Here is a 17,920-nt window from a genome sequence, read left to right on the forward strand (position 1 = left end):
TTGCCTGAAGAATCCCCATGGACAGAAGAGACTGGTGGGCTACAGTCTATAGTGTTGAAAAGAGTTGGACATGACTGAAGTGAATTCACATGCACACACAAGTGTCTACATAGAATAAATCCCTAGAAATAGAATTTTCTAATCAAAAGATATGTGATTTTTATTTGAATGAATATTGCCAAAGACCTTCCACAAAAAAAAATATGCCAATTCTCATTAAGAACTTGTAGATTTTTATAAAATCCCACTAGGAGTTCTGATCATTAGAATTTGAGACCAGTGGTCTAGAATATTGGCTAGTGCGCAAAGCTTGAATCCTCTGCCTGTGTTTATGCAAAATCACTTCTTTGAAACTTTCCCTGTGTCATCTAGCCCAATACTCCTCAGACTTTAAATGTGCATATGAATCATTGGGAGGATGGTGACTCTTGTTAAATGACAGATAACTTGAAATTCTTATTATAATAAGCTTCTGGGTGAGGCCAAGGCTGTGGATCAGGGGCCACACTTTGAATAGCAAAGGGACTCTGCTATTAGCAGCACAGAGATTAGTGCTTAAATTTTACTATTTAGCACAGTAGTGCTCAAATATTTCACTCTCAGGACCCCTCAGAAGTCTTAACATTATAGAGTGCCCCCTCCACCCAAAAAAAGCATTGCTGATGTGATGCATATATAATGGAATATTCAGTTCAGTTCAGTTCAGTTGCTCAGCTGTGTCCGACTCTTTGCGACCCCATGAATCACAGCACACCAGGACTCCCTGTCCATCACAAACTCCCGGAGTTTACTCAAACTCATGCGCATCGAGTCAGTGATGCCATCCAGCCATCTCATCCTCTGTCGTCCCCTTCTCCTCCTGCCCCCAATCCCTCCCAGCATCAGAGTCTTTTCCAATGAGTCAACTCTTCGCATGAGGTGGTCAAAGTACTGGAGTTTCAGCTTCAGCATCAGTCCTTCCAGTGAACACCCAGGACTGATTTCCTTTAGGATGGACTGGTTGGATCTTCTTGCGGTACAAGGGACTCTCAAGAGTCTTCTCCAACACCACAGTTCAAAAGCATCAATTTTTCTGTGCTCAGCTTTCTTCACAGTCCAACTCTCACATCCATACATAACCACTGGAAAAACCATAGCCTTGACTAGACAGACCTTTGTTGGCAAAGTAATGTCTCTGCTTTTAAATATGCTATCCAAGTTGGTCATAACTTTCCTTCCAAGGAGTAAGCGTCTTTTAATTTCATGGCTGCAATCACCATCTGCAGTGATTTTGGAGCCCCCCAAAATAAAGTCTGCCACTGTTTCCACTGCTTCCCCGTCTATTTCCCATGAAGTGATGGGACTGGATGCCATGATCTTAGTTTTCTGAATGTTGAGCTTTAAGCCAACTTTTTTACTCTCCTCTTTCACTTTCAGTTGTGTCCAACTCTTTGCAACCCCATGGGGGTCTATGGTATTCTCTAGGTCAGAATACTGGAAGTGGGTAACCTTTCCCTTCTCCAGGGGATCTTCCCAACCCAGGGATTGAACCCAGGTCTCTCGTATTGCAGGCAGAGCCTTTACTAGCTGAGCCACAAGGGAAGCCCTTTCACTTTCATCAAGAGGCTCTTTAGTTCCTCTTCACTTTCTGCCAAAGGGTGGCGTCATCTGCCTATCTGAGGTTATTGATATTTCTCCTGGCGATCTTGATTCCAGCTTGTGCTTCATCCAGCTCAGCGTTTCTCATGATGTATTCTGCATATAAGTTAAATAAGCAGGGTGACAATATACAGCCTTGATGTACTCCTTTTCCTATTTGGAACCAGTCTGTTGTTCTATGTCCAGTTCTAATTGTTGCTTCCTGACCTGCATACAGGTTTCTCAAGAGGCAGGTCAGGTGGTCTGTTATGCCCATCTCTTTCAGAATATTATTCACCCAGAAAAAAGAACAAAATAATGCCATTTACAATGACATGGATGGGCCTAGGGAGTGTCATACTGAGTGAACTCAGACAAAGACAAAATCATATGATATCACTTGTATGTGTAATCTTAACACCTGCTATAAATGAACCTATTTGCAGAAAAGAATTGGAGTCACAGATGTGGAAAACAAACTTATGTTCACCAGCGGGGAAACGGGTGAGAGGAGGGATAAATTGGGAGACTGGAATTGACGTATACACAGCTATATATAAAATAGATAACTAATAAATACCTACTGTATAGCATAGGGAACTCTACTCAATACTCTGTAATGGCCTAAATGGGAAAAGAATCTAAAAGAGAGTGGGTATGTGTATATGTATAACTGATTCACTTTGCTGTAAAGCAGAAACTTACAACACTGTAAATCAACTATACTCTAATAAAAATTAATTTAAAATGTGATAAAAAAAGATTTGTTTCTGTGGGTTCAATCATTTAATATTTACCATATTTAGAATTAAAACTGGATTTTAAAACTTTATTTATTTATTTTAATTGCAGGATGATTACTTTACAGTATTGTGATGGGTTTTGCCACACATCAACATGAATCAGTCACAGATATACATGTGTACCCCCATCCTGAACCCCGCTTCCACCTCCCTCCCCACCATTTCCTTGTCGATTGTCCCAGAGCACTGGCTTTGGGTGCCCTGCTTCATGCATTGAATTTGCACTGGTTGTCTGTTTTACATATGTAATGTACATGTTTTAATGCTATTCTCTCAAATTATCCCACCCTTGCCTTCTCTCACTGAGTCCAAACGTCTGTTTTGTATGTCTGTGTCTCCTTTGCTGCCCTGCATGTAGGATCATTAGTCCCATCTTTTAAATTCCATATATATGCATTAATATACAATATTTTTCTTTCTCTTTCTGACTTACATCACTGTGTATAACAGGCTCTAGGTTAATCCACCTCATTAGAACTGACTCAAATGCCTTCTTTTTTTATAGCTGAGTAATATTCCATTGTGTATATGTACCACAACTTCCTTATCCATTCATCTGGCAATGGCTATTTGCCATGTCCTAGCTTCCATGTCCTAGCTATTGTAAATAGTGTTGCAATGAACACTGGGGTACATGTGTCTCTCTCAATTCTGGTTTCCTCAGCCCATATGCTCAGCAGTGGGATTGCTGGATGATATGGCAGTTCTATTCCCAGTTTGTTAAGAAATCTCCACACTGTTCTCCATAGTGGCTGTACCAGTTTGCATTCCCACCAGCAGTGTAAGAGGGTTCCCTTTTCTCCACACCCTCTCCAACATTTATTGTTTGTAGACTTTTTGATGATGGCCATTCTGACGGATGTGAGATGATACCTCATTGTGGTATTGATTTGTATTTCTCTAATGAGTGATGTTGAGCATCTTTTCATGTGTTTATTAGCCATCCGTATGTCTTCTTTGGAGAAATGTCTGTTTAGGTCTTCTGCCCACTTTTTGATTGGCTTGTTCATTTTTCTGGTATTGAGCTGCATGAGTTGCTTGTATATTTTGAAGATTAATTCTTTGTCAGTTGTTTTGTTTGCTGTTATTTTCTCCCATTCTGAAGGCTGTCTTTTCACCTTGCTTATAGTTTCCTTTGTTGTGCAAAAGTTTTAAAATTTAATTAGGTCCTATTTTTTAGTTTTTGTTTTTATTTCCATTACTCTGGGAGGTGGGTCATAGAGGATCTTTCTGTGATTTATGTCGGAGAGTGTTTTGCCTGTGTTTTTCTCTAAGAGCTTTATAGTTTCTGGTCTTATATCTAGGTTTTTAGTCCATTTTGAGTTTATTTTTGTATATGATGTTAGGAAGTGTTCTAGTTTCATTCTTTTACATGTAGTTGACCAGTTTCCCCAGCACCACTTGTTGAAGAGACTGTCTTTTGTCCATTATATGTTTTTGCCTCCTTTGTCAAAGATAAGGTGTCCATAGGCGTGTGGATTTATCTCTGGATTTTCTCTTTTGTTCCATTCATCTATATTTCTGTCTTTGTGCCAGTACCATACTGTCTTGATGACTGTAGTTTTGTAGTATAGTCTGAAGTCAGGAAGGTTGATTCCTCCATAAGACTGGAATTTTTAAAGATGTCTATTTCATTTCAAATAATGACAAACCCATTACATGTTAATACAAATAGCATATTTTTATGAAAACATTTTCCAAAATAAAGTTAGTGAGAAGAGTGTCATTGTTTCACATTAAAAAAATCCTCTGTGTGTGTGTTAGTGCTCAGTCATGTCCAATTCTTTGTGACCCCATGGACAAAGGAGCTTGCCAGGCTCCTCTGTCCATGGAATTCTCCAGGCAAGGAAAAAACCTCTGACATCTGGCTTAATAAAACACAGCTGGATTCTTATATGTGTTTCTGCATGCAATCTGTATTGTACAGCATGTAACCTCTGGAAAACTCCACTGTACACTCATGAAAGATCAAAAGTGACAAAAGCAAATAATGTCTTAGTATTATAATGAAAATTGTATTGATCTTTTAGATCCCCCTAAAAGGTTCTTGGGGGTCCCCAGGAGTTCACAGACCTCACTTTGAGAACCACTAGTTTAGCATGTATTCCTTCTGCCCTCCCCTAGAGACTACAAACTTCTTAAGAATAGAGACCATATCTTCTTATTGTTCTTTGTTTCCATAGAGCTATCTCAGATTATGTGCTGAGCCAGTGTTTCCTGATTTGTTGATTATTATTATTATTCTCCTTCTATTCATTTGCACAGGCAGTAATGAACTTGAAAATGAGGATATCAGTGAAGAGTGGGAATAAGCTTCCTTTCTCTCACCTCCTCTATAGAAGAGGGTTCATAGTCAAAGATATGAGGCTTACCTGTAAATAAAGTAATTTCATCATGGTATTATCACAAAGTACCTTTCATCAATTCTTTTATTTGATACTAAAAATAAAACTGCCAGCTAGGTAAGAACAGTTGTTATTATCCTCATTTTATAGATAATGAAGTTGAGACTCAAACCAATTTGCCCAAGTTTTTATAGGTGGTAAGTGACTAGTGAGCTAGGGTTGAGAAAATTGAACTCAATCTTGGATCATGAATGTATTGAAGAAAAGGTTTAAATGTAGTTTATTGTGTGCTCTTTTTTGTGTCCTGGGATGTAATACCATTCAGGGTTGAGGATATTTACAATAAGGTGCCTTTATGGTGATCAAATGTTGGGAGCATTCAATCACCTGCTGAAACTGTTTATTGCCTGATGCTTGATAATAAACATTATCCTTCAAATTGCTTTCTGCTATAGTGCTGTTGTATAATTAGGTTTTGCAGGAAGTCTGTCTTGGTGTCATCATAATTTTTATTAGCATAGTGAGTAATGACAGCTTCTTCTGCTACCAGACTGATATGATTATTTCCCAATAAGTCTGGTATGTTACCTTCCAAAGAAGATGACCAGGGTTACAATTCAGGAGCTCAAGAGTCCCATTGAAGAGCAAGGGCAATTTCTGCTTGGTAAGAGTAGGAAGTTCTCTAGTCACTCAAGAAACTCTAGAAGCATAGTCTAAGAGTGCTGATCCTTTCAATCACAGCTTCAATCCCTGAGTCCTAAAAAATTGGAATCAGGGTCCTGTTGCATTATCCCTAGGTAGATTCTGGTCTTCTTTGGCTATGTTGAACACTTGGAACCCTTAAAACCTATAGTAAAAAAATGCCAAGCAGCAGAAAGTGGAGTAGAGACTAGTACACTCTTCTAAATATGCATCAAACCTCACTCCAGGGGTCTGTCAGTTGCAAAGTAAAAATGAATATAGTTAACTGGTAAATGCTGGTTCTACACAATTCAGATTTCAGTTGTCATCTGAAAAAAAAATCAAGTGAGAAAATCTGGTGGTTAGTCTTAGACAAAATATATAGACTTAGGCTGTGTGTGTGTATGTGTGTGAGAGAGAGAGACAAAGACAGAGAGAGATGAGATGAGATGATATTTAGGCCTACCCATTTGGTGTGTGTGTGTCAGTCATTCAGTCGTGTTTGACTCTCTGCAACCCCATGGACTGTAGCCTGTCAGGCTCCTCTGTCCATGGGATTTCTCAGGCAAAAATACTGGAGTGGGCAGCCATTCTCTTCTCCAGGAGATCTTCCCAACCCAAGGATGGCACCCAGGTCTCCTGCACTGCAGGCAGAATCTTTACTGTCTGAGCCACCAGAGAAGCCATTTGGTATCATCCAGAAATTGCCTTTATTAAAAATCAATTAATAAAAACTCCGATTTCAAATGTATTATTTTCATTTAGTTTAACTATAGTCAGGGATATGATTAAAAAGAAATACTTGGAAAGAGATGAGCAGGATTTTTTTTAATATCTAACTAATCCATAAAACATGGAAAGTCACAAATGATACTCCAGTTTAAGAATTGATGACAACAAAGAGCTGTGAGTGTGTGTGTTTTCTTTACTGAGGATAAATCTTCTGGCTTATTTAAATAACTCACTTTGTAGTGAAATTGGTTCATAAGATGCTTTTCTATACAGACATAGCAATTGTCTTTTTTTTTTTGAGATAGATATTTTCTTACTGACCTTTCTCTTAAGTTTCATATATTCAGTGTAAGAAGACACCAATGATAAAATGGAATTTATTCTTTACTCATTAAGTTTTCTTATTGGGTGGCAGGGATTATGTATTCTGCTGAGTGGCAAAACACAGCAGATCCTTGAAAAAATAATGTATTCAAGTATGTGAAGTAACTACTGCTGGGGGATAATATGCTTTGGCATTTAGAATCCAATGCATAAAGAAAACTAAGGTCCTTTTCTAGAGTTATTATGCAAGATAAAAAATTCCACAATTGGGGACCAAGCCATAGATAAGTAATCAATGCAGGATTTATGTAGCCTGAAAACAGCAGAAATGAGTGAAGGGGGAATGGATCCTCTACTTAACTATCATTAACAAACACAAAGAACTGTGAAAAATATGTTTTTATTTGATATAATTTAATGAGATTAAAAGAAAATTGCCAGTTTATCTACAACACAGAAAACTAGGCTTCAGAATCAGTCCTCTAAAATTGTCTTTGCTCCTTACTTTCTCTCTTTAAAAGAATCAGGCTATATTGGCCAATAGTTCTCACCAAATATTTGTCACCATAACCCTTTTAAGGTCATTGTCTTTTAGTAAGTTAGTATTTATTGAGTGCTGAGAATGAGCAAATGGATTACTATACACCTGAGTATATATGGTTATTAAAAAGTAGAGGATGAATTCTTTGCCCTGATGGCTTTTTATAATCAATGAGAAAGAAAAGCAGTCATGTCAGAAATATATAAGTGTATATATTACTGCCCATATGGAGAAACTAGCCTGATTCTAAAGAAGATCTGTAAATTTCTATTCAGCACCTGTTTAACTGGAAATAAAGGGTGATTTAGAGCTTAATACAAAAACTGATTTTTTTTACTACAAGATTCTAATTGCTATCATAATTTGAGTCATTGAATAAAATTTTTTTTCTGTGCCTGTACAAGTCATATTTGGTAGCAATTTCTAAATAGATCATTTGAGAATTACCTTTTTCTCATTATATTATTAAAGTACCTACTATACAACCAGCAACTAGCAAACTTTATCATAAACAAGCAAACCAGGAAGTAGGATAGAAGACATTAAATACTTGGATAAATTATAGGGCTCTTCAGTTCCAACATTATATGGATATATGTAGTGAAAATAATTTCTACCCCAATTTGGGGGATTGTCAAGGAACATAGGGGATTCACAGGTGGCTCAGTGGTAAAGAATCCACCTGCCAATGTAGGAGATGCAGGTTTGATCCCTGGGTTAGGAAGATCTGGAAGAGGAAATTGCAGTGCACTCCAGTATCCTTGCCTGGAGAATCCCATGGACAGAGAAGCCTGGTGGGCTACAGTCCATGGGATTGCAAAGAGTCAGACACAACTGAGCAACTGAGCACACACACACACACACGGAACACAGAGATCAATATCCTTCAGTTCAATATTAAAAATTTGAGAGCCTGAATATGCCCAAGCTCTCCGCACATTGCTACACTGTATATGAAGATGAATAAATTCCAATCTCTGTCCTCAAGGAATTTATAAACAGTTATACAAGGAACTCTAATTTGAAGCCAAGTGTTATTAGTAGCATTAGCGAAGACCACCCAAGATACTATAGGGACCTTATAGTAAGGATAGTATGAACATATCCTCTTGTGATAAGGAAAAGCTTCACAAAGCAAGCCAGGACTGATGAGAAACTTTAAGAGACAGAATTTCAGAGCAGTGTTGGAAAACATATAGAGGTAGGAAAGCTAAGGGTGAATACAGAGACTTTATTTTCGCTAGAAAGGAACTGGAATGGGGTCGGGGTTCATGGAGTACCTATACAAGCTAGTGGTGTTAGGACCATTGTGATGCTTTACTTTTACTCATGTCATGGCCCCTGACTCAAGTGTTCCCCTTCCTTCTAAACTCCCCTACTCTACTTCAATCCTCCCCTCCCTTAAATAACCAGCCTATTTTTTTACTTCCTTAGGTTTCCTTTGACTACTCCAGGCCTTCTCTGATCAATCATAGCCTTTAATATGCATTTAGCACTTCATGAACCATTGTCTTCTATTGTTCATAGTTACACTCATTATACTGGTTGTGAACATACCAAGTCCTTGCTGGCTGGCTTTTATCAACTCCAAGGTAAAGTTAACTTAATCATCAAAGGCCAGGCCTGCTTCTTCTAATGTGTTTCTTCTTATCAGGGGCAGGGTATTCCTATTAAATGTTCTGTATCTGCCTGGAACCAAAGAAGTCACAAGGGCTATCTGTCAGCACAGAGCTTAGCACCACCTTCAAAACTGAGTTCCTTAGTATCTGAACTTTTCCAGAATTTTCTACAAGATGCTGCTCCTAATGAACATCTCACCATTTAGCAGTACCAGATGGCAAAAGTAATGCTATCACCATCATTATGACTCTAATTTTAATAACCTCAAATATTCATTGAGTGTTTTGTGTATGTGTCAAAAGCTATGCCAGGTGCTGTGCATGTTTTATTTCATCTAATTGTTGCAACAACCTAGTGAGGCTGATACTGTTATTAATCCCATTTCAAAAATGAGTAAATTGAGGTTCTCAACTTGTTAATAGTGGCCCTGAAGTTTGGAAAAACTTCTCTTTGGCTTACAGGCTCTTACTCCTTATAATCTAACTCCCTGACGCTCATTCACAGGTAAACTCCATTCAGTGCTATTTTATATGAAAAAAAAATTACAACCTATTAAATAAAGTAGGCAGGAATCTGATTTGCATACTTGAAAACTTTACACACACACATGAAAGATTCTCCTCTGAATGGTACTATGGCTGCCCCTGTGGGAATGGTAACTTCTTCAAAGACCATGAAATCTAAAGTTCATTTTCAAATATTCTCCTAATAAAGTGTCAGCTCAGAATGGTGCTACCCTTCAGGGAAAGCTTGTTGATCCATCAACCCCAGCCAACACTTTTATTTGTTTGTTTGTTTGTTTTTGCTTCACACATCATCTCAACTTCTTGAGATGAAACTCTAAAAAACCATATTTAAATAGAGCATCCCAAGGCTTATACTAAGAGTTGAAAAATCACTTCTCCATTTGTGTAAAATAGAAACATAAATCCACCATTAAACTCTTGGCTATGAAGAATAAAAGGGTAGCTGTTTGGGAGAGCTACATCATTTAAACTAAGGTTGAGATAAACTTCTGCACGTGATAGTTCCCTAAGATTATTTAGGTCATCAAAAGACATGTCCATTCAAAGTAAAGTAGGGTATTCTTTTCCTGTGGCTGCTGGAACAAATTACCACAAATTTGGTAGCTAAAAAGAATTCCCTAACAATTCTGAAGACCAGTAGTCCAAAATCAAGGTGTCAGAAGGGTCATGCTCTCTCTGGAGCATGTAGGGTAGAATCTGTTCCTTATGTCCTCCAACTTCTGGTGGGTGCTGGCATTCCTTGACTTAATGGCCACATCACTCTGTTGCAGAAATCAGTACTCAAGAAACCAAGCACCACACTCAGAGAGTTAGAGAACTCAGGTTTATTATGCTGGCGGGCCCAGAGGAGTTAACACTCCAAGCTCTGAGCCCTGAACAAAGGGGTTACAGAGTTTTTATACATGGACAGGCATGATTAAGTGGGTTTGCAGGTGTGCAGGGGCTAGGGTGATTGCAAACAGTAGGACAAAGGTGAGTGAGATAAGCTCCAGTTCCTAGTATTGTGAGTCCCCACTATCTGAGACCTATGTGATCCAGACTTTGCAAGGAACAAGCTGAGTTACAGAGGCAGAAAGAGCAGGAGGTTATGTAAACATTTTATTTCCTCTTCAACTCCAATCTCTGCTTCCATGGTCACATTGCCTTCTTCTCTTCTGTCATCTTCCTCTACTTCCCTCTTATAATGGTACATGTGATCTCATTTAGGGCCCACCCAGATAGTCAGTCTCTCCATCTCAAGATCCTAATTCAATAACATTTGCAGGGACCCTTTTTCTAAATCAGGTGGCATTTATAGGTTCTATTAACTTTGGGGGCCATTATTCAACCTACCACAGATAGAAAAATAGTCAAATAAAGCAACTTGTTGACTTAATCATATTTATACTGATACTATGAGCTTCCCCGGTGGCTCAGATGGTAAAGAATCTGCCTGCAATGCAGGAGATCCAAGTTCTATCCCTGGGTCAGGAAGATCCCCTGGAGGAGGACATGGCAACCCACTCCAGTATTCTTACCTGGAGAATTCCATGGACAGAGGAGACTGGCGGGGTACAGTCCATAGGGCGGCAAAGAGTCAGATACAACTGGGCGACTAACACTGACTGACTGACACTGACGCTATAGTCCATTTGTTCACAGACATCTTACTGCGATGAACAGTGATCTCCCTTCCTTTAGTGATCCTCTCCTTCAGCCAAGCACTGTCCACACGACATTCGGTGTGGTCTTTCTGAAATACTTATTATTTCCATGGCTCCCTGCTGTCAAAAGGAAAATAATATACAAGCCTGTTATTATAGCAGTTGGGTACAAATTTCACCCTCAGCTAGCCCCAACTCTTTCCTTTCCAGCCCCATCTTTTGTCATAGCCACCTACACCTCAGTCACACTGAATTGGCCTTTGCTGCTGGAGAAAGTCATGCTCTTTCAAGCTTTGTCCTCCATCCATCTCCCATAGCCTTTCCCCCTAAAAAGATGAACACCTCATCTTTTTAGACTCAGTATAAACATCTCCTCCTGTGTAAGGCACTTCCTCGGGGCAGTCTGATGTTTTCTCTTCTGTGTTCCCATAGTAACTTGTGCAGAGATTATCTTACAATTTATCACATTTAATTACAAAAATCTGTTTAGTGTCTATCATCTTATGCTATATTATGAGCTAACTCAAGGGCAAGAGTATTGTAGGATGAATAAAGCCCACTCCCAACAAAGATGTCCCAGAACCTTTGAATATGTTACCTTATGGCAAAAGGGACTTTGTAGATACATTTAAGTTTATGAGCCTTGAGATGGGGAGATTGTCCTGAATTATCCAAGTGGGACCAAGCATCCTTACAAGAAGGAGACAGGAGGGCCAGATATAGATAGAAAGAAGATGTAAGGATAGAAGCAGAGGTCAGGTAGGAGAGAAGGTGTGATGCTGCTAGCTCTGAAGATGGAGGAAGGTACCATGAGCTGAAGAACTTAGGCAATCTCTAGAAACTGGGAAAGGCAAGAAAACAGATGCTTCCCTGGAGTCTGTAGAAGGGTCACAACCTTGCCAATATCTTGATCTTTTTAGGACTTTTGAACTCTAGAACTTTTATTATCTAAAGATAATAAATCCATGTTGTTGCAAGTCACTAAGTTTGTAATAATTTGTTACAGCAGTCATCAAAAGTGAGTAAGGGCACTGTCCTCCTTTCACTTTGAATCCCAAGCACAGTGCCTGGCACATAGTGGGTGTTCAATTCATCTGCTGAATGAATGAACAAAGACAGTAATTGCTATGTTGCTTGAGGATTCCACTAAGATATGTGGTCAACTTTGTAGATTTTTTTTAAGTGTTCATTTCAGGTGTACAACAAAGTGAATCAGTTATACATGTACATCTATCCACTCTTTTTTTTTTCATTCTTTTCCCATATAGGTCGTTACAGAGTATTGAGAAGAGTCCCCTGTGCTATATAGTAGGTTCTTATTAGTTATCTATTTTATATACAGTAGTGTGTATATGTGGAGAAGGAAATGGCAACCCACTCCAGTGTTCTTGCCTGGAGAATCCCAGGGAAGGCGGAGCCTCGTGGGCTGCCGTCTATGGGGTCGCACAGAGTCGGACACGACTGAAGCAATGCAGCAGCAGTAGCAGCAGCAGCAGCAGCAGCATGTATATGTCAATCCCAATCTCCTAATCAATATGTTGTTTTGGTTGTAGAGTGACTAAGTCATGTCCAACTCCTTGTGACCCTATGGACTGTAGCCTGTCAGGCTCCTCTGTCCATGGGATTCTCCAGGCAAGAATACTGGAGTGGGTTGCCATTTCCTCCTCCAGCGGATCTTCCCAACCCAGGGATCAAATCCATGTCTTTTGTATTGGGAGGTGGATTGTTCACCACTAGTGTCTCCTAGGAAATCCCGATCAACATGGTAGATTTTAATACCATTGTCATGAGGAGCATAATTTTACCCCTAGTAAGCTGTCTTTTAGTTCAGTGGCTTTCCAATTACAATTTCAGAGGACACTGAAAAACATTTCTGTGGAACACACGTGGTTGAAGTGTTACTGTCTTATCTATCTTCCCACACCCTAGTTCTAGTACTCAGACAGGAAGCATACAAAAAACAACAAAACAGTTTAGATTGTATCTTTATTGCTACAAGTTTTAAAAAAAAGTGTGTACCAGCAAGATTATAAAACACTCCCATCTATCCCTTTATGATAATCTAGTGTGAAGGAAAGAATACTAAGCAGCACAGGAAACATTTCAAAGGCATCATCAGGAAATTTTTGTTCCAGAGAAGTCCCATGGGTGACTAGATCCTCTGGTCACCTCTCCCACCTTGGCAGAAAGCTGCGGAGTAAGTTTCAAAAGAAAAGTGAAAGTGAAAGTCACTCAGTTGTGTCCAACTCTTTTTGACCCCATGGACTATAATCCATGGAATTCTCCAGGCCAGAATACTGGAGTGGGTAGCTGTTCCATTCTCCGGGGAATCTTCCCAACCCAGGGATCGAACCCAGGTCTCCCGCGTTGCAGGCAAATTCTTTCCCGTCTGAGCCACCAGGGAAGCAAAGATCACACACAATGGTCCTTTCAAACAGAAAGCAGCAGTTTTCATCCACAACCTGGTACCGTTCAAGGAAGAATAAAACTTTTTTCCCCTGGAGTCCACAACCCAGGCCTAAGCCCTGGTTTTTACTATTTCTCAGAGTCCATCTACCCCCAGAAGCCACGAGAGCTACATATACTCATCCCACCATTTAAAGAGCAAAACTATGGCCACCAGTCTAATTAGAAAGATTAGAGGTCAGTAGGTCAGCAATTGCATTCTCAGATGTGTCTATAACATGGGAAATGAGGGTTTCCTTTAAGGATATCATATAAGGATGTTTTGGTATAAATCTATTAAATACTTCCTAAACATCAAAATGCCAGAAAACATGAAATATGTGTCTGGGAGTCTTAGAGAAGAGGATAGGAAGGGATAATTGGCTTCCATCCAGTTGCTACCAGATAGAAATAGACGCAGGCAGGCTATTGGTCTGACAGCCAAGGAGAAAAGGCTGCAAGCTTCTGATGCCAGTGCCGAACAGGAAGGGGATTCTAGGCTGTGCTGACAAGGGGCTCATTCCCTCCTGGGGGTGGCATATTGAGAGAGATCCTAGGTGATCCTTTCTGAATTCTTCCCGCTATACGAGTTCCCTAAGAGGACTCATGACAGAGTCAGCCTAAGAGATGGGCCTCATGCGACTGCTGGGCCCCAATTAGCAAAAATGTATCTCCTCACCTGCTTGCTGAGGCCTGACATTCCTTTAACATGGAAAAACCTGACAGGGCACAAATGGAGCTCAACGACTTAAAATGTGAATGCCTGATTGAGGCAGCCAAAGAGCTAAAATGGGAATCAACCATTCAAACCATCCAGGGTCAGTACCACCCCTGAAATCTTCCTTGGTCCAAATAGGGAGGGAGGGAGAAAAGAGCAGAGAAAAGGATGCAAGAAGGGGAGGCTATGGATGCTGAACACACAATTCTTCCTATTTACTTCTTCTAGTAGTTGCAGTGTTGCTCAGTCGTGACCAACTCTTTGTGATCCCATGAACTGTAGCCTGCCAGGCTCCTCTGTTCATGGGGATTCTCCAGGCAAGAATACTGGAGTGGGTTGCCATTCCTTCCTCCAAAGAATCTTCCCAAATAGAAACTGCCGAGAATTTTTGACATGGTTTGCAAAGATAAATGTACCTTGCTCTGCTTTACATGTTTAATAAAGCATTGGGTGTTTTTGCATGTCACTGAAAGGAAAAGAAAATGACATGCCTAATGTTTGCCCTAGCCTTGGGTTAGAATGCATGCTAAGTTGTCTCCATCATGTCTGACTCTGTGCAACGCTATGGACTGCAGGCTTCCAGGCTCCTCTGTCCATGGGATTTTCCAGGCAAGAGTACTGGAGTGGGGTGCCATTGCCTTGGCATAGAGGAACCTTAAATGTATATTACTAAGTGAAAGAAGTCCATCTGAAAAGGCTACATACTGTATAGTTCCAACTTTGTGACATGGAAAAGGGAAAACTTTGGTGATGGTAGAAAGATCAGTGGTTGTCAGAGAAGGAAGGAAAGAGATGGATAGGCAGAGCACAGAGTGTTTTTGCAGCAGTGAGAACACTCTTTATGATACAAAGATGGATATATGGCTTAATACATTTATCCAAACCCATAGGATGTGCAACACAAAGAGTGAATCCTAAAATAAACTATGGACTTTGGGTGATTATGATTTTGATATAGGTTCATCCTTGGTAAAAACCATTCTGGTGAGTGATGTGGATCATAGAGAAAGTTAGGAATATGTAGGGGCAGTGAGTATATAGGAAATCTCTCTATCACTCTCTCAATTTTTGTTGTAAACCTAAAACTGCTTTTAAAATATTCAGTCTAAAAATGTAATAAGGCATCACTGAAGCATTACTACTACAAATTTTATAGCACTGGTTACTCTGAGCATTTTTCAAAAGAGAGAATGGGTAACAAATATGTGGAAATTTAACAACATACTCCTAAGGAAGCAATGAGTCAAAGAAGAAATAAGTGAAAATATAAAATTTTTTGGAATGAATGAAAATGAAAATTGAGCATACCAAATTTTACAGGATGCAGCTAAAAGCAATGATTACAAGGAAGCTTACAGTTGTAAATGCCTATTGTAAAAAGGGAACAAAGATCTTAAATAAATTACCTAATCTTTCACCTTCAGACCCTGGAAAAACAAGAACAAATTGATTTCAATGTAAGCATAAGGAAGGAAATAAAGATTAGAGTGGAAATAAGTTAACAAGGCAATAGAGAACATTAACAAAACCAAAAGATTCTTTAAAAAGATCAGTAAAAAGGACAAAAGTGTAATTAAGTTTTCAAGCAAAAAAAGAAAAAGAAATCAAGTTATTAAAAGCATGAATGAAAAAGTGGACCCTATTCCTTATGTTATAGAAAAAAAAAGATTATAAAGGAATATTATGACCAAAGCATTAGATAACCTAGAGCAGATGTACAAATTCCTAGAAAGAACAAACTACCTAAACTGACTCAAGAAAACAATGGTAAATATAACCTGTAACAAGTAAAGAAATTGAGTCAGTCTTTTTGCATATATTGACAAACTAATCCTAGAAGTCATATGGAAATGTAAGCCAAAACAATTTTGAAAAAGAACAAAGTTGGAGGATTCACACTCCCTGTTTCAGTTCATTCTGGCAGATATAATGAAATGCCATAGACATTTTGTGGCTTATAAACCTCAAACATTTATTTCTCTGAGTTCTTAAAGCTAGGAAGTTCAAGATCATGGCATGGGATTTGCTATCTGGTAAATGCCCTTTTCCAAATTGGAGACTGCCAACTTTTTGCTGTGTCCTCACATGGCGAAAGGGGCTAAGTGTGTCTCTGGGGCCTCCTATTTAAGGGTATTAATCTAATTCATGATGGTTCTGCCTTCATAATGTTTTCACCTTCAAATGCCTCACCTCCTAAGACCATCACCTTGGGCATTAGGTTTACAACACAAACATTTAGACCGTAATATTACTTCCCAATTTCAAAACTTATTACAAACTACTGTAATCAAGATAGTTTGGTACTAGAGAGACATATAGGTCAAGAGAGTAGAATTGAGAGCTAAAAGTAAATATATATGTTAGTTCACATAATTATAATTTTTTCTTTGTCAAGAACACTTAAGACCTACCCTCTTAGCAAATTTCAAATTTGGACTTCCCTGGGTCTGCCTGCCGTGTGGGAGACCTGGATTCGATCTCTGGGTCGGGAATATCCCCTGGAGAAGGAAATGGCAACCCACTCCAGTATTCTTGCCTGGAGAATCCCATGGACAGAGGTGCCTGGTAGGTTACCAGTCCACGGGGTCACAAAGAGTTGGGCACAACTGAGCGACTTCATTTTCACTTTCACTATTGGTAACTAAGGACCTCCCAGATGGCACAGTGGTAAAGAATCCACCTGCACTCTGTCACTGTTTCCATTGTTTCCCCATCTATTTGCCATGAAGTGATGGGACTGGATGCCATGATGTTAGTTTTCTGAATGTTGAGTTTTAAGCCAGCTTTTTCATTCTTCTCTTTCACCTTCATCAAGAGGCTCTTTAGTTACTCTTCACTTTCTGCCATAAAGGTGGTGTTATCTGCATATCTGAGGTTATTAATATTTCTCCTGGCAATCTTGATCCCAGCTGTGCTTCATCCAGACTGGCATTCTGCATGATGCACTCTGCATAGAAGTTAAATAAGCAGAGTGACAATATACAGTCTTGAAATACTCCTTTCCCAAGCCAGCTTTTTCACTCTCTTCTAGAAGAAATTCCACTCATACGCATATACAGAAGAGAACTGAAAGCCTATGTCTACAATAAACCTTGTACAGAAATGTTTATAAGACTGAATTTTCATAGTAGTAAAGAAGTGGAGACAACCCAAATATCCATCTATAAATTAATACACAAATGATGATACAAATGGGATCTTTTCATTCCTATAAACGAATGAAGTACTGATATATGTTACATCATGGATGAAACTTAAAAAATATACTAAGTGAAATAAGCCAGACAGTAAAACATCAAATATTGTATGAATCCATATTTTTGGCAATTTCTAGAATAGACAAGTCCATAAAGTCAGAAAGTAGATTAGTGATTCTAGAGGGTTCAGAGGAGAGGGGAACAAGGAATGACTGCTAATGGGTACAGAGTTTCTTAGAGTAATCAAAAGTTCTGAAATTAATGATGATGGTTGCACAACTTTGTGAATATATAATGTAGTGTTTTTTTTTAAAAGTGGATTGCAAAAAATGATTTAGTAAAATCTCACATCAGTTGTCTAAAACCAAATTGTTACTGCTTTCAATAGCTTTTGTGTCCTTAATCTATGAACATAGTATTATGTACTTTAAAATGGAGACAAGAATCAATTTAGAAGCTAATGGCAAAAGTCTTGCCCTCAGAAATACAACAATTTAAATTAATCCAGTGCTTCTGATTTTGAATCATGTCTGTTTTCCTTGAAAGAATAATAATTGGGGCTTTTCATCCTACTGATTCTTGAAAAAATGGCAAAGCTGTCCTTACTGGATTTTGTAATGAAATAGAATCTCAGGATCATCTACTAATAAAGGCTAACAAAGGGCAAACAAAATTGACACAGAAAATAAGGTAACGACATGAATGGGCATTTCTCAGATTTAGTACT

Source organism: Muntiacus reevesi, chromosome X (genome assembly GCF_963930625.1).
Source record: "Muntiacus reevesi chromosome X, mMunRee1.1, whole genome shotgun sequence".
Lineage (NCBI taxonomy): Eukaryota > Metazoa > Chordata > Mammalia > Artiodactyla > Cervidae > Muntiacus > Muntiacus reevesi.